A 24341-nucleotide genomic window follows, 5' to 3' on the forward strand; every position below is an offset into this window, starting at 1 on the left:
AGTTGCCGTGATCGTATAGTGGTTAGTACTCTGGGTTGTGGCCGCAGCAACCCCGGGTCACGGCATTTTCATTTTATTTCTCACACATCCATTTCTTTACAATATTGAAGGTTAGGACAATTGAAGAAACTAAGCAGATTCTTTGAATGTGCTTGCACAATTTGTCTTTACTGCTTATTGTGAAGCTATCTTTCCATACTTTGAATCATTTCTTTGTGAATCATTTTCTTGAAATCTGGAAAGCTGACATAAATTCCAGAATACAGGAAACTCAAATGAATGGACTCTGAGCAAGTTCATCACAGGCTGAAAAGATCATTTTGCAGTCACAAAAAAAATTGTTTGTGAGATGTTTATGGGAAATAAGCCCTGCAGCAAGTGTACAGTCAACTCTCAAAATTTGATTCTGTATATACTTCAATAACCATCAAAGCTTGAAACAGGTTCAAAAACAGGATGAACACTCCAAGTGGCATAAAACAGCTGGGCCAGTGGCGCAATGAATAACGCATCTGACTACGGATCAGCAGATTGTATGTTCGACTCCTACCTGGCTCGTTTAAGTTGCCGTGATCTTTTAATGGTTAGTACTCTGCGTTGTGGCCGCAGCAACCCCGGTTCGAATCCGGGTCACGGCATTTTCATTTTATTTCTCACACATCCATTTCTTTACAATATTGAAGGTAAGGACAATTGAAGAAACTAAGCAGATTCTTTGAATGTGCTTGCACAATTTGTCTTTACTGCTTATTGTGAAGCTATCTTTCCATACTTTGAATCATTTCTTGATCATTTCTTTGTGAATCGTTTTCTTGAAATCTGGAAAGCTGACATAAATTCCTGAATACAGGAAACTCAAATGAATTGACTCTGAGCAAGTTCATCACAGGCTGAAAAGATCATTTTGCAGTCACAAAGAAAATTGTTTGTGAGATGTTTATGGGAAATAAGCCCTGCAGCAAGTGTACAGTCAACTCTCAAAATTTGATTCTGTATATACTTCAATAACCATCAAAGCTTGAAACAGGTTCAAAAACATGATGAACACTCCAAGTGGCATAAGACAGCTGGGCCAGTGGCGCAATGAATAACGCGTCTGACTATGGATCAGCAGATTGTATGTTCGACTCCTAGCTGGCTCGTTTAAGTTGCCGTGATCGTATAGTGGTTAGTACTCTGCGTTGTGGCCGCAGCAACCCCGGTTCGAATCCGGGTGATGGCATTTTAATTTTATTTCTCACACATCCATTTCTTTACAATATTGAAGGTAAGGACAATTGAAGAAACTAAGCAGATTCTTTGAATGTGCTTGCACAATTTGTCTTTACTGCTTATTGTGAAGCTATCTTTCCATACTTTGAATCATTTCTTGATCATTTCTTTGTGAATCGTTTTCTTGAAATCTGGAAAGCTGACATAAATTCCTGAATACAGGAAACTCAAATGAATGGACTCTGAGCAAGTTCATCACAGGATGAAAAGATTATTTTGCAGTCACAAAGAAAATTGTTTGTGAGATGTTTATGGGAAATAAGCCCTGCAGCAAGTGTACAGTCAACTCTAAAAATTTGATTCTGTATATACTTCAACAACCATCAAAGCTTGAAACAGGTTCAAAAACATGATGAACACTCCAAAGTGATATAAGACACCTGGGCCAGTGGCGCAATGGATAACGCGTCTGACTACGGATCAGAAGATTGTAGGTTCGACTCCTACCTGGCTCGTTTAAGTTGCCGTGATCGTATAGTGGTTAGTACTCTGCGTTGTGGCCGCAGCAACCCCGGTTCGAATCCGGGTCACGGAATTTTCATTTTATTTCTCACACATCCATTTCTTTACAATATTGAAGGTAAGGACAATTGAAGAAACTAAGCAGATTCTTTGAATGTACTTGCACAATTTGTCTTTACTGCTTATTGTGAAGCTATCTTTCCATACTTTGAATCATTTCTTTGTGAATCATTTTCTTGAAATCTGGAAAGCTGACATAAATTCCTCAATACAGGAAACTCAAATGAATGGACTCTGAGCAAGTTCATCACAGGCTGAAAAGATCATTTTGCAGTCACAAAAAAAATTGTTTGTGAGATGTTTATGGGAAATAAGCCCTGCAGCAAGTGTACAGTCAACTCTCAAAATTTGATTCTGTATATACTTCAATAACCATCAAAGCTTGAAACAGGTTCAAAAACAGGATGAACACTCCAAGTGGCATAAGACAGCTGGGCCAGTGGCGTAATGAATAACGCGTCTGACTACGGATCAGCAGATTGTATGTTCGACTCCTACCTGGCTCGTTTAAGTTGCCGTGATCGTATAGCGGTTAGTACTCTGCGTTGTGGCCGCAGCAACCCCGGTTCGAATCCGGGTCACGGCATTTTCATTTTATTTCTCACACATCCATTTCTTTACAATATTGAAGGTAAGGACAATTGAAGAAACTAAGCAGATTCTTTGAATGTGCTTGCACAATTTGTCTTTACTGCTTATTGTGAAGCTATCTTTCCATACTTTTAATTATTTCTTTGTGAATTATTTTCTTGAAATCTGGAAAGCTGACATAAATTCCTGAATACAGGAAACTCAAATGAATGGACTCTGAGCAAGTTCATCACAGGCTTAAAAGATCATTTTGCAGTCACAAAAAAAATAGTTTGTGAGATGTTTATGGGAAATAAGCCCTGCAGCAAGTGTACAGTCAACTCTCAAAATTTGATTCTGTATATACTTCAATAACCATCAAAGCTTGAAACAGGTTCAAAAACAGGATGAACACTCCAAGTGGCATAAGACAGCTGGGCCAGTGGCGCAATGGATAACGCGTCTGACTACGGATCAGCAGATTGTATGTTCGACTCCTAACTGGCTCGTTTAAGTTGCCGTGATCGTATAGTGGTTAGTACTCTGCGTTGTGGCCGCAGCAACCCCGGTTCGAATCCGGGTCACAGCATTTTCATTTTATTTCTCACACATCCATTTCTTTACAATATTGAAGGTAAGGACAATTGAAGAAACTAAGCAGATTCTTTGAATGTGCTTGCACAATTTGTCTTTACTGCTTATTGTGAAGTTATTTTTCCATACTTTGAATCATTTCTTGATCATTTCTTTGTGAATCGTTTTCTTGAAATCTGGAAAGCTGACATAAATTCCTGAATACAGGAAACTCAAATGAATGGACTCTGAGCAAGTTCATCACAGGCTGAAAAGATTATTTTGCAGTCACAAAGAAAATTGTTTGTGAGATGTTTATGGGAAATAAGCCCTGCAGCAAGTGTACAGTCAACTCTGAAAATTTGATTCTGTATATACTTCAACAACCATCAAAGCTTGAAACAGGTTCAAAAACATGATGAACACTCCAAAGTAGTATAAGTCAGCTGGGCCAGTGGTGCAATGGATAACGCGTCTGACTACAGATCAGAAGATTGTAGGTTCGACTCCTACCTGGCTCGTTTAAGTTGTCGTGATCGTATAGTGGTTAGTACTCTGCGTTGCGGCCGCAGCAACCCCGGTTCGAATCCGGGTCACGGCATTTTCATTTTATTTCTCACACATCCATTTCTTTACAATATTGAAGGTAAGGACAATTGAAGAAACTAAGCAGATTCTTTGAATGTGCTTGCACAATTTGTCTTTACTGCTTATTGTGAAGCTATCTTTCCATACTTTGAATCATTTCTTGTGAATCATTTTCTTGAAATCTGGAAAGCTGACATAAATTCCTGAATACAGGAAACTCAAATGAATGGACTCTGAGCAAGTTCATCACATGCTGAAAAGATTATTTTGTTGTCACAAAGAAAATTGTTTGTGAGATGTTTATGGGAAATAAGCCCTGCAGCAAGTGTACAGTCAACTCTCAAAATTTGATTCTGTATATACTTCAACAACCATCAAATCTTGAAACAGGTTCAAAAACATGATGAACACTCCAAAGTGGTTTAAGACAGCTGGGCCAGTGGCGCAATGGATAACGCGTCTGACTACGGATCAGAAGATTGTAGGTTCGACTCCTACCTGGCTCGTTTAAGTTGCCGTGATCGTATAGTGGTTAGTACTCTGCGTTGTGGCCGCAGAAACCCCGGTTTGAATCCGGGTCACGGCATTTTCATTTTATTTCTCACACATCCATTTCTTTACAATATTGAAGGTAAGGACAATTGAAGAAACTAAGCAGATTCTTTGAATGTGCTTGCACAATTTGTCTTTACTGCTTATTGTGAAGCTATCTTTCCATACTTTGAATCATTTCTTGATCATTTCTTTGTGAATCATTTTCTTGAAATCTGGAAAGCTGACATAAATTCCTGAATACAGGAAACTCAAATGAATGGACTCTGAGCAAGTTCATCACAGGCTGAAAATATAATTTTGCAATCACAAAGAAAATTGTTTGTGAGATCTTTATGGGAAATAAGCCCTGCAGCAAGTGTACAGTCAACTCTGAAAATTTGATTCTGTATATACTTCAATAACCATCAAAGCTTGAAACAGGTTCAAAAACATGATGAACACTCCAAGTGGCATAAGACAGCTGGGCCAGTGGCGTAATGGATAACGCGTCTGACTAAAGATCAGCAGATTGTAGGTTCAACTCCTACCTTGCTCGTTTAAGTTGCTGTGATCGTATAGTGGTTAGTACTCTGCGTTGTGGCCGCAGCAACCCCCGTTCGAATCCAGGTCACGGCATTTTCATTTTATTTCTCACACATCCATTTCTTTACAATATTGGAGGTAAGGACAATTGAAGAAACTAAGCATATTCTTTGAATGTGCTTGCACAATTTGTCTTTACTGCTTATTGTGAAGCTATCTTTCCATACTTTGAATCATTTCTTGATCATTTCTTTGTGAATCATTTTCTTGAAATCTGGAAAGCTGACATAAATTCCTGAATACAGGAAACTCAAATGAATTGACTCTGAGCAAGTTCATCACAAGCTGAAAAGATCATTTTGCAGTCACAAAGAAAATTGTTTGTGAGATGTTTATGGGAAATAAGCCCTGCAGCAAGTGTACAGTCAACTCTCAAAATTTGATTCTGTATATACTTGAATAACCATCAAAGCTTGAAACAGGTTTAAAAACATGATGAACACTCCAAGTGGCATAAGACAGCTGGGCCAGTGGCGCAATGGATAAAGAGTCTGACTACGGATCAGCAGATTGTATTTTCGACTCCTACCTGGCTTGTTTAAGATGCCATGATCGTATAGTGGTTAGTACTCTGCGTTGTGGCTGCAGCAACCCCGGTTCGAATCCGGATCACTGCATTTTAATTTTATTTCTCACACATCCATTTCTTTACAATATTGAAGGTAAGGACAATTGAAGAAACTAAGTAGATTCTTTGAATGTGCTTGCACAATTTGTCTTTACTGCTTATTGTGAAGCTATCTTTCCATACTTTGAATCATTTCTTGATCATTTCTTTGTGAATCATTTTCTTGAAATCTGGAAAGCTGACATAAATTCCTGAATACAGGAAACTCAAATGAATGGACTCTGAGCAAGTTCCTCACAGGCTGAAAAGATCATTTTGCAGTCACAAAGAAAATTGTTTGTGAGATGTTTATGGGAAATAAGCCCTGCAGCAAGTGTACAGTCAACTCTCAAACTTTGATTCTGTATATACTTCAATAACCATCAAAGCTTGAAACAGGTTCAAAAACATGATGAACACTCCAAGTGGCATAAAACAGCTGGGCCAGTGGCGTAATGGATAACGCGTTTGACTACAGATCAGCAGATTGTAGGTTCGACTCCTACCTTGCTCGTTTAAGTTGCTGTGATCGTATAGTGGTTAGTACTCTGCGTTGTGGCCACAGCAACCCCGGTTCGAATCCAGGTCACGGCATTTTCATTTTATTTCTCACACATCCATTTCTTTACAATATTGGAGGTAAGGACAATTGAAGAAACTAAGCATATTCTTTGAATGTGCTTGCACAATTTGTCTTTACTGCTTATTGTGAAGCTATCTTTCCATACTTTGAATCATTTCTTGATCATTTCTTTGTGAATCATTTTCTTGAAATCTGGAAAGCTGACATAAATTCCTGAATACAGGAAACTCAAATGAATTGACTCTGAGCAAGTTCATCACAGGCTGAAAAGATCATTTTGCAGTCACAAAGAAAATTGTTTGTGAGATGTTTATCAGCAGATTGTAGGTTCGACTCCTACCTGGCTCGTTTAAGTTGCCGTGATCGTATACTGGTTAGTACTCTGGGTTGTGGCCGCAGCAACCCCGGGTCACGGCATTTTCATTTTATTTCTCACACATCCATTTCTTTACAATATTGAAGGTAAGGACAATTGAAGAAACTAAGCAGATTCTTTGAATGTGCTTGCACAATTTGTCTTTACTGCTTATTGTGAAGCTATCTTTCCATACTTTGAATCATTTCTTTGTGAATCATTTTCTTGAAATCTGGAAAGCTGACATAAATTCCTGAATACAGGAAACTCAAATGAATGGACTCTGAGCAAGTTCATCACAGGCTGAAAAGATCATTTTGCAGTCACAAAAAAAATTGTTTGTGAGATGTTTATGGGAAATAAGCCCTGCAGCAAGTGTACAGTCAACTCTGAAAATTTGATTCTGTATATACTTCAACAACCATCAAATCTTGAAACAGGTTCAAAAACATGATGAACACTCCAAAGTGGTTTAAGACAGCTGGGCCAGTGGCGCAATGGATAACGCGTCTGACTACGGATCAGAAGATTGTAGGTTCGACTCCTACCTGGCTCGTTTAAGTTGCCGTGATCGTATAGTGGTTAGTACTCTGCGTTGTGGCCGCAGCAACCCCGGTTCGAATCCGGGTCACGGCATTTTCATTTTATTTCTCACACATCCATTTCTTTACAATATTGAAGGTAAGGACAATTGAAGAAGCTAAGCAGATTCTTTGAATGTGCTTGCACAATTTGTCTTTACTGCTTATTGTGAAGCTATCTTTCCATACTTTGAATCATTTCTTGATCATTTCTTTGTGAATCATTTTCTTGAAATCTGGAAAGCTGACATAAATTCCTGAATACAGGAAACACAAATGAATTGACTCTGAGCAAGTTCATCACAGGCTGAAAAGATCATTTTGCAGTCACAAAGAAAATTGTTTGTGAGATGTTTATCAGCAGATTGTAGGTTCGACTCCTACCTGGCTCGTTTAAGTTGCCGTGATCGTATAGTGGTTAGTACTCTGGGTTGTGGCCGCAGCAACCCCGGGTCACGGCATTTTCATTTTATTTCTCACACATCCATTTCTTTACAATATTGAAGGTTAGGACAATTGAAGAAACTAAGCAGATTCTTTGAATGTGCTTGCACAATTTGTCTTTACTGCTTATTGTGAAGCTATCTTTCCATACTTTGAATCATTTCTTTGTGAATCATTTTCTTGAAATCTGGAAAGCTGACATAAATTCCTAAATACAGGAAACTCAAATGAATGGACTCTGAGCAAGTTCATCACAGGCTGAAAAGATCATTTTGCAGTCACAAAAAAAATTGTTTGTGAGATGTTTATGGGAAATAAGCCCTGCAGCAAGTGTACAGTCAACTCTCAAAATTTGATTCTGTATATACTTCAATAACCATCAAAGCTTGAAACAGGTTCAAAAACAGGATGAACACTCCAAGTGGCATAAGACAGCTGGGCCAGTGGCGCAATGAATAACGCATCTGACTACGGATCAGCAGATTGTATGTTCGACTCCTACCTGGCTCGTTTAAGTTGCCGTGATCGTATAGTGGTTAGTACTCTGCGTTGTGGCCGCAGCAACCCCGGTTCGAATCCGGGTCACGGCATTTTCATTTTATTTCTCACACATCCATTTCTTTACAATATTGAAGGTAAGGACAATTGAAGAAACTAAGCAGATTCTTTGAATGTGCTTGCACAATTTGTCTTTACTGCTTATTGTGAAGCTATCTTTCCATACTTTGAATCATTTCTTGATCATTTCTTTGTGAATCGTTTTCTTGAAATCTGGAAAGCTGACATAAATTCCTGAATACAGGAAACTCAAATGAATTGACTCTGAGCAAGTTCATCACAGGCTGAAAAGATCATTTTGCAGTCACAAAGAAAATTGTTTGTGAGATGTTTATGGGAAATAAGCCCTGCAGCAAGTGTACAGTCAACTCTCAAAATTTGATTCTGTATATACTTCAATAACCATCAAAGCTTGAAACAGGTTCAAAAACATGATGAACACTCCAAAGTAGTATAAGACAGGTGGGCCAGTGGCGCAATGGATAACGCGTCTTACTACAGATCAGAAGATTGTAGGTTCGACTCCTACCTGGCTCGTTTAAGTTGCCGTGATCGTATAGTGGTTAGTACTCTGCGTTGTGGCCGCAGCAACCCCGGTTCGAATCCGGGTCACGGCATTTTCATTTTATTTCTCACACATCCATTTCTTTACAATATTGAAGGTAAGGACAATTGAAGAAACTAAGCAGATTCTTTGAATGTGCTTGCACAATTTGTCTTTACTGCTTATTGTGAAGCTATCTTTCCATACTTTGAATCATTTCTTGTGAATCATTTTCTTGAAATCTGGAAAGCTGACATAAATTCCTGAATACAGGAAACTCAAATGAATGGACTCTGAGCAAGTTCATCACATGCTGAAAAGATTATTTTGTTGTCACAAAGAAAATTGTTTGTGAGATGTTTATGGGAAATAAGCCCTGCAGCAAGTGTACAGTCAACTCTCAAAATTTGATTCTGTATATACTTCAACAACCAGCAAATCTTGAAACAGGTTCAAAAACATGATGAACACTCCAAAGTGGTTTAAGACAGCTGGGCCAGTGGCGCAATGGATAACGCGTCTGACTACGGATCAGAAGATTGTAGGTTCGACTCCTACCTGGCTCGTTTAAGTTGCCGTGATCGTATAGTGGTTAGTACTCTGCGTTGTGGCCGCAGAAACCCCGGTTTGAATCCGGGTCACGGCATTTTCATTTTATTTCTCACACATCCATTTCTTTACAATATTGAAGGTAAGGACAATTGAAGAAACTAAGCAGATTCTTTGAATGTGCTTGCACAATTTGTCTTTACTGCTTATTGTGAAGCTATCTTTCCATACTTTGAATCATTTCTTGATCATTTCTTTGTGAATCATTTTCTTGAAATCTGGAAAGCTGACATAAATTCCTGAATACAGGAAACTCAAATGAATGGACTCTGAGCAAGTTCATCACAGGCTGAAAATATAATTTTGCAATCACAAAGAAAATTGTTTGTGAGATCTTTATGGGAAATAAGCCCTGCAGCAAGTGTACAGTCAACTCTGAAAATTTGATTCTGTATATACTTCAATAACCATCAAAGCTTGAAACAGGTTCAAAAACATGATGAACACTCCAAGTGGCATAAGACAGCTGGGCCAGTGGCGTAATGGATAACGCGTCTGACTAAAGATCAGCAGATTGTAGGTTCAACTCCTACCTTGCTCGTTTAAGTTGCTGTGATCGTATAGTGGTTAGTACTCTGCGTTGTGGCCGCAGCAACCCCGGTTCGAATCCAGGTCACGGCATTTTCATTTTATTTCTCACACATCCATTTCTTTACAATATTGGAGGTAAGGACAATTGAAGAAACTAAGCATATTCTTTGAATGTGCTTGCACAATTTGTCTTTACTGCTTATTGTGAAGCTATCTTTCCATACTTTGAATCATTTCTTGATCATTTCTTTGTGAATCATTTTCTTGAAATCTGGAAAGCTGACATAAATTCCTGAATACAGGAAACTCAAATGAATTGACTCTGAGCAAGTTCATCACAAGCTGAAAAGATCATTTTGCAGTCACAAAGAAAATTGTTTGTGAGATGTTTATGGGAAATAAGCCCTGCAGCAAGTGTACAGTCAACTCTCAAAATTTGATTCTGTATATACTTGAATAACCATCAAAGCTTGAAACAGGTTTAAAAACATGATGAACACTCCAAGTGGCATAAGACAGCTGGGCCAGTGGCGCAATGGATAAAGAGTCTGACTACGGATCAGCAGATTGTATTTTCGACTCCTACCTGGCTTGTTTAAGATGCCATGATCGTATAGTGGTTAGTACTCTGCGTTGTGGCTGCAGCAACCCCGGTTCGAATCCGGATCACTGCATTTTAATTTTATTTCTCACACATCCATTTCTTTACAATATTGAAGGTAAGGACAATTGAAGAAACTAAGTAGATTCTTTGAATGTGCTTGCACAATTTGTCTTTACTGCTTATTGTGAAGCTATCTTTCCATACTTTGAATCATTTCTTGATCATTTCTTTGTGAATCATTTTCTTGAAATCTGGAAAGCTGACATAAATTCCTGAATACAGGAAACTCAAATGAATGGACTCTGAGCAAGTTCCTCACAGGCTGAAAAGATCATTTTGCAGTCACAAAGAAAATTGTTTGTGAGATGTTTATGGGAAATAAGCCCTGCAGCAAGTGTACAGTCAACTCTCAAACTTTGATTCTGTATATACTTCAATAACCATCAAAGCTTGAAACAGGTTCAAAAACATGATGAACACTCCAAGTGACATAAAACAGCTGGGCCAGTGGCGTAATGGATAACGCGTTTGACTACAGATCAGCAGATTGTAGGTTCGACTCCTACCTTGCTCGTTTAAGTTGCTGTGATCGTATAGTGGTTAGTACTCTGCGTTGTGGCCACAGCAACCCCGGTTCGAATCCAGGTCACGGCATTTTCATTTTATTTCTCACACATCCATTTCTTTACAATATTGGAGGTAAGGACAATTGAAGAAACTAAGCATATTCTTTGAATGTGCTTGCACAATTTGTCTTTACTGCTTATTGTGAAGCTATCTTTCCATACTTTGAATCATTTCTTGATCATTTCTTTGTGAATCATTTTCTTGAAATCTGGAAAGCTGACATAAATTCCTGAATACAGGAAACTCAAATGAATTGACTCTGAGCAAGTTCATCACAGGCTGAAAAGATCATTTTGCAGTCACAAAGAAAATTGTTTGTGAGATGTTTATCAGCAGATTGTAGGTTCGACTCCTACCTGGCTCGTTTAAGTTGCCGTGATCGTATACTGGTTAGTACTCTGGGTTGTGGCCGCAGCAACCCCGGGTCACGGCATTTTCATTTTATTTCTCACACATCCATTTCTTTACAATATTGAAGGTAAGGACAATTGAAGAAACTAAGCAGATTCTTTGAATGTGCTTGCACAATTTGTCTTTACTGCTTATTGTGAAGCTATCTTTCCATACTTTGAATCATTTCTTTGTGAATCATTTTCTTGAAATCTGGAAAGCTGACATAAATTCCTGAATACAGGAAACTCAAATGAATGGACTCTGAGCAAGTTCATCACAGGCTGAAAAGATCATTTTGCAGTCACAAAAAAAATTGTTTGTGAGATGTTTATGGGAAATAAGCCCTGCAGCAAGTGTACAGTCAACTCTGAAAATTTGATTCTGTATATACTTCAACAACCATCAAATCTTGAAACAGGTTCAAAAACATGATGAACACTCCAAAGTGGTTTAAGACAGCTGGGCCAGTGGCGCAATGGATAACGCGTCTGACTACGGATCAGAAGATTGTAGGTTCGACTCCTACCTGGCTCGTTTAAGTTGCCGTGATCGTATAGTGGTTAGTACTCTGCGTTGTGGCCGCAGCAACCCCGGTTCGAATCCGGGTCACGGCATTTTCATTTTATTTCTCACACATCCATTTCTTTACAATATTGAAGGTAAGGACAATTGAAGAAACTAAGCAGATTCTTTGAATGTGCTTGCACAATTTGTCTTTACTGCTTATTGTGAAGCTATCTTTCCATACTTTGAATCATTTCTTGATCATTTCTTTGTGAATCGTTTTCTTGAAATCTGGAAAGCTGACATAAATTCCTGAATACAGGAAACTCAAATGAATTGACTCTGAGCAAGTTCATCACAGGCTGAAAAGATCATTTTGCAGTCACAAAGAAAATTGTTTGTGAGATGTTTAAGGGAAATAAGCCCTGCAGCAAGTGTACAGTCAACTCTCAAAATTTGATTCTGTATATACTTCAATAACCATCAAAGCTTGAAACAGGTTCAAAAACATGATGAACACTCCAAAGTGGTATAAGACAGGTGGGCCAGTGGCGCAATGGATAACGCGTCTGACTACGGATCAGAAGATTGTAGGTTCGACTCCTACCTGGCTCGTTTAAGTTGCCATGATCGTATAGTGGTTAGTACTCTGCGTTGTGGCCGCAGCAACCCCGGTTCGAATCCGGGTCACGGCATTTTCATTTTATTTCTCACACATCCATTTCTTTACAATATTGAAGGTAAGGACAATTGAAGAAACTAAGCAGATTCTTTGAATGTGCTTGCACAATTTGTCTTTACTGCTTAATGTGAAGCTATCTTTCCATACTTTGAATCATTTCTTGATCATTTCTTTGTGAATCGTTTTCTTGAAATCTGGAAAGCTGACATAAATTCCTGAATACAGGAAACTCAAATGAATGGACTCTGAGCAAGTTCATCACAGGCTGAAAAGATTATTTTGCAGTCACAAAGAAAATTGTTTGTGAGATGTTTATGGGAAATAAGCCCTGCAGCAAGTGTACAGTCAACTCTGAAAATTTGATTCTGTATATACTTCAACAACCATCAAAGCTTGAAACAGGTTCAAAAACATGATGAACACTCCAAAGTGGTATAAGACAGCTGGGCCAGTGGCGCAATGGATAATGCGTCTGACTACGGATCAGAAGATTGTAGGTTTGACTCCTACCTGGCTCGTTTAAGTTGCCGTGATCGTATAGTGGTTAGTACTCTGCGTTGTGGCCGCAGCAACCCAGGTTCGAATCCGGGTCACGGCATTTTCATTTTATTTCTCACACATCCATTTCTTTACAATATTGAAGGTACGGACAATTGAGAAACTAAGCAGATTCTTTGAATGTGCTTGCACAATTTGTCTTTACTGCTTATTGTGAAGCTATCTTTCCATACTTTGAATCATTTCTTGATCATTTCTTTGTGAATCATTTTCTTGAAATCTGGAAAGCTGACATAAATTCCTGAATACAGGAAACTCAAATGAATGGACTCTGAGCAAGTTCATCACAGGCTGAAAATATAATTTTGCAATCACAAAGAAAATTGTTTGTGAGATCTTTATGGGAAATAAGCCCTGCAGCAAGTGTACAGTCAACTCTGAAAATTTGATTCTGTATATACTTCAATAACCATCAAAGCTTGAAACAGGTTCAAAAACATGATGAACACTCCAAGTGGCATAAGACAGCTGGGCCAGTGGCGTAATGGATAACGCGTCTGACTAAAGATCAGCAGATTGTAGGTTCAACTCCTACCTTGCTCGTTTAAGTTGCTGTGATCGTATAGTGGTTAGTACTCTGCGTTGTGGCCGCAGCAACCCCGGTTCGAATCCAGGTCACGGCATTTTCATTTTATTTCTCACACATCCATTTCTTTACAATATTGGAGGTAAGGACAATTGAAGAAACTAAGCATATTCTTTGAATGTGCTTGCACAATTTGTCTTTACTGCTTATTGTGAAGCTATCTTTCCATACTTTGAATCATTTCTTGATCATTTCTTTGTGAATCATTTTCTTGAAATCTGGAAAGCTGACATAAATTCCTGAATACAGGAAACTCAAATGAATTGACTCTGAGCAAGTTCATCACAGGCTGAAAAGATCATTTTGCAGTCACAAAGAAAATTGTTTGTGAGATGTTTATCAGCAGATTGTAGGTTCGACTCCTACCTGGCTCGTTTAAGTTGCCGTGATCGTATACTGGTTAGTACTCTGGGTTGTGGCCGCAGCAACCCCGGGTCACGGCATTTTCATTTTATTTCTCACACATCCATTTCTTTACAATATTGAAGGTAAGGACAATTGAAGAAACTAAGCAGATTCTTTGAATGTGCTTGCACAATTTGTCTTTACTGCTTATTGTGAAGCTATCTTTCCATACTTTGAATCATTTCTTTGTGAATCATTTTCTTGAAATCTGGAAAGCTGACATAAATTCCTGAATACAGGAAACTCAAATGAATGGACTCTGAGCAAGTTCATCACAGGCTGAAAAGATCATTTTGCAGTCACAAAAAAAATTGTTTGTGAGATGTTTATGGGAAATAAGCCCTGCAGCAAGTGTACAGTCAACTCTGAAAATTTGATTCTGTATATACTTCAACAACCATCAAATCTTGAAACAGGTTCAAAAACATGATGAACACTCCAAAGTGGTTTAAGACAGCTGGGCCAGTGGCGCAATGGATAACGCGTCTGACTACGGATCAGAAGATTGTAGGTTCGACTCCTACCTGGCTCGTTTAAGTTGCCGTGATCGTATAGTGGTTAGTACTCTGCGTTGTGGCCGCAGCAACCCCGGTTCGAATCCGGGTCACGGCATTTTCATTTTATTTCTCACACATCCATTTCTTTACAATATTGAAGGTAAGGACAATTGAAGAAGCTAAGCAGATTCTTTGAATGTGCTTGCACAATTTGTCTTTACTGCTTATTGTGAAGCTATCTTTCCATACTTTGAATCATTTCTTGATCATTTCTTTGTGAATCATTTTCTTGAAATCTGGAAAGCTGACATAAATTCCTGAATACAGGAAACACAAATGAATTGACTCTGAGCAAGTTCATCACAGGCTGAAAAGATCATTTTGCAGTCACAAAGAAAATTGTTTGTGAGATGTTTATCAGCAGATTGTAGGTTCGACTCCTACCTGGCTCGTTTAAGTTGCCGTGATCGTATAGTGGTTAGTACTCTGGGTTGTGGCCGCAGCAACCCCGGGTCACGGCATTTTCATTTTATTTCTCACACATCCATTTCTTTACAATATTGAAGGTTAGGACAATTGAAGAAACTAAGCAGATTCTTTGAATGTGCTTGCACAATTTGTCTTTACTGCTTATTGTGAAGCTATCTTTCCATACTTTGAATCATTTCTTTGTGAATCATTTTCTTGAAATCTGGAAAGCTGACATAAATTCCTGAATACAGGAAACTCAAATGAATGGACTCTGAGCAAGTTCATCACAGGCTGAAAAGATCATTTTGCAGTCACAAAAAAAATTGTTTGTGAGATTTTTATGGGAAATAAGCCCTGCAGCAAGTGTACAGTCAACTCTCAAAATTTGATTCTGTATATACTTCAATAACCATCAAAGCTTGAAACAGGTTCAAAAACAGGATGAACACTCCAAGTGGCATAAGACAGCTGGGCCAGTGGCGCAATGAATAACGCAGCTGACTACGGATCAGCAGATTGTATGTTCGACTCCTACCTGGCTCGTTTAAGTTGCCGTGATCGTATAGTGGTTAGTACTCTGCGTTGTGGCCGCAGCAACCCCGGTTTGAATCCGGGTCACGGCATTTTCATTTTATTTCTCACACATCCATTTCTTTACAATATTGAAGGTAAGGACAATTGAAGAAACTAAGCAGATTCTTTGAATGTGCTTGCACAATTTGTCTTTACTGCTTATTGTGAAGCTATCTTTCCATACTTTGAATCATTTCTTGATCATTTCTTTGTGAATCGTTTTCTTGAAATCTGGAAAGCTGACATAAATTCCTGAATACAGGAAACTCAAATGAATTGACTCTGAGCAAGTTCATCACAGGCTGAAAAGATCATTTTGCAGTCACAAAGAAAATTGTTTGTGAGATGTTTATGGGAAATAAGCCCTGCAGCAAGTGTACAGTCAACTCTCAAAATTTGATTCTGTATATACTTCAATAACCATCAAAGCTTGAAACAGGTTCAAAAACATGATGAACACTCCAAAGTGGTATAAGACAGGTGGGCCAGTGGCGCAATGGATAACGCGTCTTACTACAGATCAGAAGATTGTAGGTTCGACTCCTACCTGGCTCGTTTAAGTTGCAGTGATCGTATAGTGGTTAGTACTCTGCGTTGTGGCCGCAGCAACCCCGGTTCGAATCCGGGTCACGGCATTTTCATTTTATTTCTCACACATCCATTTCTTTACAATATTGAAGGTAAGGACAATTGAAGAAACTAAGCAGATTCTTTGAATGTGCTTGCACAATTTGTCTTTACTGCTTATTGTGAAGCTATCTTTCCATACTTTGAATCATTTCTTGTGAATCATTTTCTTGAAATCTGGAAAGCTGACATAAATTCCTGAATACAGGAAACTCAAATGAATGGACTCTGAGCAAGTTCATCACATGCTGAAAAGATTATTTTGTTGTCACAAAGAAAATTGTTTGTGAGATGTTTATGGGAAATAAGCCCTGCAGCAAGTGTACAGTCAACTCTCAAAATGTGATTCTGTATATACTTCAACAACCATCAAATCTTGAAACAGGTTCAAAAACATGATGAACACTCCAAAGTGGTTTAAGACAGCTGGGCCAGTGGCGCAATGGATAACGCGTCTGACTACGGATCAGAAGATTGTAGGTTCGACTCCTACCTGGCTCGTTTAAGTTGCCGTGATCGTATAGTGGTTAGTACTCTGCGTTGTGGCCGCAGAAACCCCGGTTTGAATCCGGGTCACGGCATTTTCATTTTATTTCTCACACATCCATTTCTTTACAATATTGAAGGTAAGGACAATTGAAGAAACTAAGCAGATTCTTTGAATGTGCTTGCACAATTTGTCTTTACTGCTTATTGTGAAGCTATCTTTCCATACTTTGAATCATTTCTTGATCATTTCTTTGTGAATCATTTTCTTGAAATCTGGAAAGCTGACATAAATTCCTGAATACAGGAAACTCAAATGAATGGACTCTGAGCAAGTTCATCACAGGCTGAAAATATAATTTTGCAATCACAAAGAAAATTGTTTGTGAGATCTTTATGGGAAATAAGCCCTGCAGCAAGTGTACAGTCAACTCTGAAAATTTGATTCTGTATATACTTCAATAACCATCAAAGCTTGAAACAGGTTCAAAAACATGATGAACACTCCAAGTGGCATAAGACAGCTGGGCCAGTGGCGTAATGGATAACGCGTCTGACTAAAGATCAGCAGATTGTAGGTTCAACTCCTACCTTGCTCGTTTAAGTTGCTGTGATCGTATAGTGGTTAGTACTCTGCGTTGTGGCCGCAGCAACCCCGGTTCGAATCCAGGTCACGGCATTTTCATTTTATTTCTCACACATCCATTTCTTTACAATATTTGAGGTAAGGACAATTGAAGAAACTAAGCATATTCTTTGAATGTGCTTGCACAATTTGTCTTTACTGCTTATTGTGAAGCTATCTTTCCATACTTTGAATCATTTCTTGATCATTTCTTTGTGAATCATTTTCTTGAAATCTGGAAAGCTGACATAAATTCCTGAATACAGGAAACTCAAATGAATTGACTCTGAGCAAGTTCATCACAAGCTGAAAAGATCATTTTGCAGTCACAAAGAAAATTGTTTGTGAGATGTTTATGGGAAATAAGCCCTGCAGCAAGTGTACAGTCAACTCTCAAAATTTGATTCTGTATATACTTGAATAACCATCAAAGCTTGAAACAGGTTTAAAAACATGATGAACACTCCAAGTGGCATAAGACAGCTGGGCCAGTGGCGCAATGGATAAAGAGTCTGACTACGGATCAGCAGATTGTATTTTCGACTCCTACCTGGCTTGTTTAAGATGCCATGATCGTATAGTGGTTAGTACTCTGCGTTGTGGCTGCAGCAACCCCGGTTCGAATCCGGATCACTGCATTTTAATTTTATTTCTCACACATCCATTTCTTTACAATATTGAAGGTAAGGACAATTGAAGAAACTAAGTAGATTCTTTGAATGTGCTTGCACAATTTGTCTTTACTGCTTATTGTGAAGCTATCTTTCCATACTTTGAATCATTTCTTGATCATTTCTTTGTGAATCATTTTCTTGAAATCTGGAAAGCTGACATAAATTCCTGAATACAGGAAACTCAAATGAATGGACTCTGAGCAAGTTCCTCACAGGCTGAAAAGATCATTTTGCAGTCACAAAGAAAATTGTTTGTGAGATGTTTATGGGAAATAAGCCCTGCAGCAAGTGTACAGTCAACTCTCAAACTTTGATTCTGTATATACTTCAATAACCATCAAAGCTTGAAACAGGTTCAAAAACATGATGAACACTCCAAGTGACATAAAACAGCTGGGCCAGTGGCGTAATGGATAACACGTTTGACTACAGATCAGCAGATTGTAGGTTCGACTCCTACCTTGCTCGTTTAAGTTGCTGTGATCGTATAGTGGTTAGTACTCTGCGTTGTGGCCACAGCAACCCCGGTTCGAATCCAGGTCACGGCATTTTCATTTTATTTCTCACACATCCATTTCTTTACAATATTGGAGGTAAGGACAATTGAAGAAACTAAGCATATTCTTTGAATGTGCTTGCACAATTTGTCTTTACTGCTTATTGTGAAGCTATCTTTCCATACTTTGAATCATTTCTTGATCATTTCTTTGTGAATCATTTTCTTGAAATCTGGAAAGCTGACATAAATTCCTGAATACAGGAAACTCAAATGAATTGACTCTGAGCAAGTTCATCACAGGCTGAAAAGATCATTTTGCAGTCACAAAGAAAATTGTTTGTGAGATGTTTATCAGCAGATTGTAGGTTCGACTCCTACCTGGCTCGTTTAAGTTGCCGTGATCGTATACTGGTTAGTACTCTGGGTTGTGGCCGCAGCAACCCCGGGTCACGGCATTTTCATTTTATTTCTCACACATCCATTTCTTTACAATATTGAAGGTAAGGACAATTGAAGAAACTAAGCAGATTCTTTGAATGTGCTTGCACAATTTGTCTTTACTGCTTATTGTGAAGCTATCTTTCCATACTTTGAATCATTTCTTTGTGAATCATTTTCTTGAAATCTGGAAAGCTGACATAAATTCCTGAATACAGGAAACTCAAATGAATGGACTCTGAGCAAGTTCATCACAGGCTGAAAAGATCATTTTGCAGTCACAAAAAAAATTGTTTGTGAGATGTTTATGGGAAATAAGCCCTGCAGCAAGTGTACAGTCAACTCTGAAAATTTGATTCTGTATATACTTCAACAACCATCAAATCTTGAAACAGGTTCAAAAACATGATGAACACTCCAAAGTGGTTTAAGACAGCTGGGCCAGTGGCGCAATGGATAACGCGTCTGACTACGGATCAGAAGATTGTAGGTTCGACTCCTACCTGGCTCGTTTAAGTTGCCGTGATCGTATAGTGGTTAGTACTCTGCGTTGTGGCCGCAGCAACCCCGGTTCGAATCCGGGTCACGGCATTTTCATTTTATTTCTCACACATCCATTTCTTTACAATATTGAAGGTAAGGACAATTGAAGAAACTAAGCAGATTCTTTGAATGTGCTTGCACAATTTGTCTTTACTGCTTATTGTGAAGCTATCTTTCCATACTTTGAATCATTTCTTGATCATTTCTTTGTGAATCGTTTTCTTGAAATCTGGAAAGCTGACATAAATTCCTGAATACAGGAAACTCAAATGAATTGACTCTGAGCAAGTTCATCACAGGCTGAAAAGATCATTTTGCAGTCACAAAGAAAATTGTTTGTGAGATGTTTAAGGGAAATAAGCCCTGCAGCAAGTGTACAGTCAACTCTCAAAATTTGATTCTGTATATACTTCAATAACCATCAAAGCTTGAAACAGGTTCAAAAACATGATGAACACTCCAAAGTGGTATAAGACAGGTGGGCCAGTGGCGCAATGGATAACGCGTCTGACTACGGATCAGAAGATTGTAGGTTCGACTCCTACCTGGCTCGTTTAAGTTGCCATGATCGTATAGTGGTTAGTACTCTGCGTTGTGGCCACAGCAACCCCGGTTCGAATCCGGGTCACGGCATTTTCATTTTATTTCTCACACATCCATTTCTTTACAATATTGAAGGTAAGGACAATTGAAGAAACTAAGCAGATTCTTTGAATGTGCTTGCACAATTTGTCTTTACTGCTTAATGTGAAGCTATCTTTCCATACTTTGAATCATTTCTTGATCATTTCTTTGTGAATCGTTTTCTTGAAATCTGGAAAGCTGACATAAATTCCTGAATACAGGAAACTCAAATGAATGGACTCTGAGCAAGTTCATCACAGGCTGAAAAGATTATTTTGCAGTCACAAAGAAAATTGTTTGTGAGATGTTTATGGGAAATAAGCCCTGCAGCAAGTGTACAGTCAACTCTGAAAATTTGATTCTGTATATACTTCAACAACCATCAAAGCTTGAAACAGGTTCAAAAACATGATGAACACTCCAAAGTGGTATAAGACAGTTGGGCCAGTGGCGCAATGGATAACGCGTCTGACTACGGATCAGAAGATTGTAGGTTCGACTCCTACCTGGCTCGTTTAAGTTGCCGTGATCGTATAGTGGTTAGTACTCTGCGTTGTGGCCGCAGCAACCCCGGTTCGAATCCGGGTCACGGCATTTTCATTTTATTTCTCACACATCCATTTCTTTACAATATTGAAGGTAAGGACAATTGAAGAAACTAAGCAGATTCTTTGAATGTGCTTGCACAATTTGTCTTTACTGCTTATTGTGAAGCTATCTTTCCATACTTTGAATCATTTCTTTGTGAATCATTTTCTTGAAATCTGGAAAGCTGACATAAATTCCTGAATACAGGAAACTCAAATGAATGTACTCTGAGCAAGTTCATCACAGGCTGAAAAGATTATTTTGCAGTCACAAAGAAAATTGTTTGTGAGATGTTTATGGGAAATAAGCCCTGCAGCAAGTGTACAGTCAACTCTGAAAATTTGATTCTGTATATACTTCAACAACCATCAAAGCTTGAAACAGGTTCAAAAACATGATGAACACTCCAAAGTGGTATAAGACAGCTGGGCCAGTGGCGCAATGGATAATGCGTCTGACTACGGATCAGAAGATTGTAGGTTTGACTCCTACCTGGCTCGTTTAAGTTGCCGTGATCGTATAGTGGTTAGTACTCTGCGTTGTGGCCGCAGCAACCCAGGTTCGAATCCGGGTCACGGCATTTTCATTTTATTTCTCACACATCCATTTCTTTACAATATTGAAGGTACGGACAATTGAGAAACTAAGCAGATTCTTTGAATGTGCTTGCACAATTTGTCTTTACTGCTTATTGTGAAGCTATCTTTCCATACTTTGAATCATTTCTTGATCATTTCTTTGTGAATCATTTTCTTGAAATCTGGAAAGCTGACATAAATTCCTGAATACAGGAAACTCAAATGAATGGACTCTGAGCAAGTTCATCACAGGCTGAAAATATAATTTTACAATCACAAAGAAAATTGTTTGTGAGATCTTTATGGGAAATAAGCCCTGCAGCAAGTGTACAGTCAACTCTGAAAATTTGATTCTGTATATACTTTAATAACCATCAAAGCTTGAAACAGGTTCAAAAACATGATGAACACTCCAAGTGGCATAAGACAGCTGGGCCAGTGGCGTAATGGATAACGCGTCTGACTAAAGATCAGCAGATTGTAGGTTCAACTCCTACCTTGCTCGTTTAAGTTGCTGTGATCGTATAGTGGTTAGTACTCTGCGTTGTGGCCGCAGCAACCCCGGTTCGAATCCAGGTCACGGCATTTTCATTTTATTTCTCACACATCCATTTCTTTACAATATTGGAGGTAAGGACAATTGAAGAAACTAAGCATATTCTTTGAATGTGCTTGCACAATTTGTCTTTACTGCTTATTGTGAAGCTATCTTTCCATACTTTGAATCATTTCTTGATCATTTCTTTGTGAATCATTTTCTTGAAATCTGGAAAGCTGACATAAATTCCTGAATACAGGAAACTCAAATGAATTGACTCTGAGCAAGTTCATCACAAGCTGAAAAGATCATTTTGCAGTCACAAAGAAAATTGTTTGTGAGATGTTTATGGGAAATAAGCCCTGCAGCAAGTGTACAGTCAACTCTCAAAATTTGATTCTGTATATACTTGAATAACCATCAAAGCTTGAAACAGGTTTAAAAACATGATGAACACTCCAAGTGGCATAAGACAGCTGGGCCAGTGGCGCAATGGATAAAGAGTCTGACTACGGATCAGCAGATTGTATTTTCGACTCCTACCTGGCTTGTTTAAGATGCCATGATCGTATAGTGGTTAGTACTCTGCGTTGTGGCTGCAGCAACCCCGGTTCGAATCCGGATCACTGCATTTTAATTTTATTTCTCACACATCCATTTCTTTACAATATTGAAGGTAAGGACAATTGAAGAAACTAAGTAGATTCTTTGAATGTGCTTGCACAATTTGTCTTTACTGCTTATTGTGAAGCTATCTTTCCATACTTTGAATCATTTCTTGATCATTTCTTTGTGAATCATTTTCTTGAAATCTGGAAAGCTGACATAAATTCCTGAATACAGGAAACTCAAATGAATGGACTCTGAGCAAGTTCATCACAGGCTGAAAAGATCATTTTGCAGTCACAAAGAAAATTGTTTGTGAGATGTTTATGGGAAATAAGCCCTGCTGCAAGTGTACAGTCAACTCTCAAACTTTGATTCTGTATATACTTCAATAACCATCAAAGCTTGAAACAGGTTCAAAAACATGATGAACACTCCAAGTGGCATAAAACAGCTGGGCCAGTGGCGTAATGGATAACGCGTTTGACTACAGATCAGCAGATTGTAGGTTCGACTCCTACCTTGCTCGTTTAAGTTGCTGTGATCGTATAGTGGTTAGTACTCTGCGTTGTGGCCACAGCAACCCCGGTTCGAATCCAGGTCACGGCATTTTCATTTTATTTCTCACACATCCATTTCTTTACAATATTGGAGGTAAGGACAATTGAAGAAACTAAGCATATTCTTTGAATGTGCTTGCACAATTTGTCTTTACTGCTTATTGTGAAGCTATCTTTCCATACTTTGAATCATTTCTTGATCATTTCTTTGTGAATCATTTTCTTGAAATCTGGATAGCTGACATAAATTCCTGAATACAGGAAACTCAAATGAATTGACTCTGAGCAAGTTCATCACAGGCTGAAAAGATCATTTTGCAGTCACAAAGAAAATTGTTTGTGAGATGTTTATGGGAAATAAGCCCTGCAGCAAGTGTACAGTGAACTCTCAAAATTTGATTCTGTATATACTTCAATAACCATCAAAGCTTGAAACAGGTTCAAAAACATGATGAACACTCCAATGTGGTATAAGACAGGTGGGCCAGTGACGCAATGGATAACGCGTCTGACTACGGATCAGAAGATTGTAGGTTCGACTCCTACCTGGCTCGTTTAAGTTGCCGTGATCGTATAGTGGTTAGTACTCTGCGTTGTGGCCGCAGCAACCCCGGTTCGAATCCGGGTCACGGCATTTTCATTTTATTTCTCACACATCCATTTCTTTACAATATTGAAGGTAAGGACAATTGAAGAAACTAAGCAGATTCTTTGAATGTGCTTGCACAATTTGTCTTTACTGCTTAATGTGAAGCTATCTTTCCATACTTTGAATCATTTCTTGATCATTTCTTTGTGAATCGTTTTCTTGAAATCTGGAAAGCTGACATAAATTCCTGAATACAGGAAACTCAAATGAATTGACTCTGAGCAAGTTCATCACAGGCTGAAAAGATCATTTTGCAGTCACAAAGAAAATTGTTTGTGAGATGTTTATGGGAAATAAGCCCTGCAGCAAGTGTACAGTCAACTCTCAAAATTTGATTCTGTATATACTTCAATAACCATCAAAGCTTGAAACAGGTTCAAAAACATGATGAACACTCCAAAGTGGTATAAGACAGGTGGGCCAGTGGCGCAATGGATAACGCGTCTGACTACGGATCAGAAGATTGTAGGTTCGACTCCTACCTGGCTCGTTTAAGTTGCCGTGATCGTATAGTGGTTAGTACTCTGCGTTGAGGCCGCAGCAACCCCGGTTCGAATCCGGGTCACGGCATTTTCATTTTATTTCTCACACATCCATTTCTTTACAATATTGAAGGTAAGGACAATTGAAGAAACTAAGCAGATTCTTTGAATGTGCTTGCACAATTTGTCTTTACCGCTTAATGTGAAGCTATCTTTCCATACTTTGAATCATTTCTTGATCATTTCTTTGTGAATCGTTTTCTTGAAATCTGGAAAGCTGACATAAATTCCTGAATACAGGAAACTCAAATGAATGGACTCTGAGCAAGTTCATCACAGGCTGAAATGATTATTTTGCAGTCACAAAGAAAATTGTTTGTGAGATGTTTATGGGAAATAAGCCCTGCAGCAAGTGTACAGTCAACTCTGAAAATTTGATTCTGTATATAC

General features: G+C 38.5%; 34 non-coding genes across 34 annotated transcripts; all 34 read left to right on the top strand.

Moving 5' to 3' along the window:
• The first annotated feature begins 1654 nt into the window (after positions 1-1654).
• On the top strand, positions 1655-1727 carry TRNAR-ACG (transfer RNA arginine (anticodon ACG)). Its single transcript has one exon. It is a non-coding gene; the product is annotated as a tRNA-Arg (tRNA).
• A 581-nt stretch (positions 1728-2308) lies between these two features.
• Positions 2309-2380, top strand: TRNAH-GUG (transfer RNA histidin (anticodon GUG)). The gene has a single exon. It is a non-coding gene; the product is annotated as a tRNA-His (tRNA).
• Positions 2381-3385: 1005 nt separating this feature from the next.
• On the top strand, positions 3386-3458 carry TRNAC-ACA (transfer RNA cysteine (anticodon ACA)). Its single transcript has one exon. It is a non-coding gene; the product is annotated as a tRNA-Cys (tRNA).
• Positions 3459-3466: 8 nt separating this feature from the next.
• Positions 3467-3538, top strand: TRNAR-GCG (transfer RNA arginine (anticodon GCG)). Its single transcript has one exon. It is a non-coding gene; the product is annotated as a tRNA-Arg (tRNA).
• A 420-nt stretch (positions 3539-3958) lies between these two features.
• Positions 3959-4031, top strand: TRNAR-ACG (transfer RNA arginine (anticodon ACG)). Its single transcript has one exon. It is a non-coding gene; the product is annotated as a tRNA-Arg (tRNA).
• An 8-nt stretch (positions 4032-4039) lies between these two features.
• On the top strand, positions 4040-4111 carry TRNAH-GUG (transfer RNA histidin (anticodon GUG)). The gene has a single exon. It is a non-coding gene; the product is annotated as a tRNA-His (tRNA).
• Positions 4112-6690: 2579 nt separating this feature from the next.
• TRNAR-ACG (transfer RNA arginine (anticodon ACG)) lies at positions 6691-6763 on the top strand. The gene has a single exon. It is a non-coding gene; the product is annotated as a tRNA-Arg (tRNA).
• Positions 6764-6771: 8 nt separating this feature from the next.
• TRNAH-GUG (transfer RNA histidin (anticodon GUG)) lies at positions 6772-6843 on the top strand. Its single transcript has one exon. It is a non-coding gene; the product is annotated as a tRNA-His (tRNA).
• Positions 6844-7750: 907 nt separating this feature from the next.
• On the top strand, positions 7751-7822 carry TRNAH-GUG (transfer RNA histidin (anticodon GUG)). The gene has a single exon. It is a non-coding gene; the product is annotated as a tRNA-His (tRNA).
• Positions 7823-8254: 432 nt separating this feature from the next.
• TRNAC-ACA (transfer RNA cysteine (anticodon ACA)) lies at positions 8255-8327 on the top strand. The gene has a single exon. It is a non-coding gene; the product is annotated as a tRNA-Cys (tRNA).
• An 8-nt stretch (positions 8328-8335) lies between these two features.
• Positions 8336-8407, top strand: TRNAH-GUG (transfer RNA histidin (anticodon GUG)). Its single transcript has one exon. It is a non-coding gene; the product is annotated as a tRNA-His (tRNA).
• A 420-nt stretch (positions 8408-8827) lies between these two features.
• On the top strand, positions 8828-8900 carry TRNAR-ACG (transfer RNA arginine (anticodon ACG)). Its single transcript has one exon. It is a non-coding gene; the product is annotated as a tRNA-Arg (tRNA).
• Positions 8901-8908: 8 nt separating this feature from the next.
• TRNAH-GUG (transfer RNA histidin (anticodon GUG)) lies at positions 8909-8980 on the top strand. The gene has a single exon. It is a non-coding gene; the product is annotated as a tRNA-His (tRNA).
• Positions 8981-11559: 2579 nt separating this feature from the next.
• TRNAR-ACG (transfer RNA arginine (anticodon ACG)) lies at positions 11560-11632 on the top strand. Its single transcript has one exon. It is a non-coding gene; the product is annotated as a tRNA-Arg (tRNA).
• Positions 11633-11640: 8 nt separating this feature from the next.
• TRNAH-GUG (transfer RNA histidin (anticodon GUG)) lies at positions 11641-11712 on the top strand. Its single transcript has one exon. It is a non-coding gene; the product is annotated as a tRNA-His (tRNA).
• A 432-nt stretch (positions 11713-12144) lies between these two features.
• TRNAR-ACG (transfer RNA arginine (anticodon ACG)) lies at positions 12145-12217 on the top strand. Its single transcript has one exon. It is a non-coding gene; the product is annotated as a tRNA-Arg (tRNA).
• Positions 12218-12225: 8 nt separating this feature from the next.
• On the top strand, positions 12226-12297 carry TRNAH-GUG (transfer RNA histidin (anticodon GUG)). The gene has a single exon. It is a non-coding gene; the product is annotated as a tRNA-His (tRNA).
• Positions 12298-12729: 432 nt separating this feature from the next.
• Positions 12730-12802, top strand: TRNAR-ACG (transfer RNA arginine (anticodon ACG)). The gene has a single exon. It is a non-coding gene; the product is annotated as a tRNA-Arg (tRNA).
• Positions 12803-14292: 1490 nt separating this feature from the next.
• TRNAR-ACG (transfer RNA arginine (anticodon ACG)) lies at positions 14293-14365 on the top strand. Its single transcript has one exon. It is a non-coding gene; the product is annotated as a tRNA-Arg (tRNA).
• Positions 14366-14373: 8 nt separating this feature from the next.
• TRNAH-GUG (transfer RNA histidin (anticodon GUG)) lies at positions 14374-14445 on the top strand. Its single transcript has one exon. It is a non-coding gene; the product is annotated as a tRNA-His (tRNA).
• Positions 14446-15352: 907 nt separating this feature from the next.
• Positions 15353-15424, top strand: TRNAH-GUG (transfer RNA histidin (anticodon GUG)). Its single transcript has one exon. It is a non-coding gene; the product is annotated as a tRNA-His (tRNA).
• A 432-nt stretch (positions 15425-15856) lies between these two features.
• On the top strand, positions 15857-15929 carry TRNAC-ACA (transfer RNA cysteine (anticodon ACA)). The gene has a single exon. It is a non-coding gene; the product is annotated as a tRNA-Cys (tRNA).
• A 500-nt stretch (positions 15930-16429) lies between these two features.
• On the top strand, positions 16430-16502 carry TRNAR-ACG (transfer RNA arginine (anticodon ACG)). The gene has a single exon. It is a non-coding gene; the product is annotated as a tRNA-Arg (tRNA).
• An 8-nt stretch (positions 16503-16510) lies between these two features.
• TRNAH-GUG (transfer RNA histidin (anticodon GUG)) lies at positions 16511-16582 on the top strand. Its single transcript has one exon. It is a non-coding gene; the product is annotated as a tRNA-His (tRNA).
• Positions 16583-19161: 2579 nt separating this feature from the next.
• TRNAR-ACG (transfer RNA arginine (anticodon ACG)) lies at positions 19162-19234 on the top strand. Its single transcript has one exon. It is a non-coding gene; the product is annotated as a tRNA-Arg (tRNA).
• Positions 19235-19242: 8 nt separating this feature from the next.
• TRNAH-GUG (transfer RNA histidin (anticodon GUG)) lies at positions 19243-19314 on the top strand. Its single transcript has one exon. It is a non-coding gene; the product is annotated as a tRNA-His (tRNA).
• A 432-nt stretch (positions 19315-19746) lies between these two features.
• Positions 19747-19819, top strand: TRNAR-ACG (transfer RNA arginine (anticodon ACG)). The gene has a single exon. It is a non-coding gene; the product is annotated as a tRNA-Arg (tRNA).
• Positions 19820-20331: 512 nt separating this feature from the next.
• Positions 20332-20404, top strand: TRNAR-ACG (transfer RNA arginine (anticodon ACG)). Its single transcript has one exon. It is a non-coding gene; the product is annotated as a tRNA-Arg (tRNA).
• Positions 20405-20412: 8 nt separating this feature from the next.
• TRNAH-GUG (transfer RNA histidin (anticodon GUG)) lies at positions 20413-20484 on the top strand. The gene has a single exon. It is a non-coding gene; the product is annotated as a tRNA-His (tRNA).
• Positions 20485-20905: 421 nt separating this feature from the next.
• TRNAR-ACG (transfer RNA arginine (anticodon ACG)) lies at positions 20906-20978 on the top strand. The gene has a single exon. It is a non-coding gene; the product is annotated as a tRNA-Arg (tRNA).
• A 2263-nt stretch (positions 20979-23241) lies between these two features.
• TRNAR-ACG (transfer RNA arginine (anticodon ACG)) lies at positions 23242-23314 on the top strand. The gene has a single exon. It is a non-coding gene; the product is annotated as a tRNA-Arg (tRNA).
• Positions 23315-23322: 8 nt separating this feature from the next.
• On the top strand, positions 23323-23394 carry TRNAH-GUG (transfer RNA histidin (anticodon GUG)). Its single transcript has one exon. It is a non-coding gene; the product is annotated as a tRNA-His (tRNA).
• Positions 23395-23826: 432 nt separating this feature from the next.
• On the top strand, positions 23827-23899 carry TRNAR-ACG (transfer RNA arginine (anticodon ACG)). The gene has a single exon. It is a non-coding gene; the product is annotated as a tRNA-Arg (tRNA).
• An 8-nt stretch (positions 23900-23907) lies between these two features.
• TRNAL-GAG (transfer RNA leucine (anticodon GAG)) lies at positions 23908-23979 on the top strand. Its single transcript has one exon. It is a non-coding gene; the product is annotated as a tRNA-Leu (tRNA).
• Positions 23980-24341: the final 362 nt, after the last annotated feature.

The sequence above is a fragment of the Pseudophryne corroboree genome, chromosome 6 (genome assembly GCF_028390025.1).
Source record: "Pseudophryne corroboree isolate aPseCor3 chromosome 6, aPseCor3.hap2, whole genome shotgun sequence".
In the NCBI taxonomy this organism is placed as follows: Eukaryota; Metazoa; Chordata; class Amphibia; order Anura; family Myobatrachidae; genus Pseudophryne; species Pseudophryne corroboree.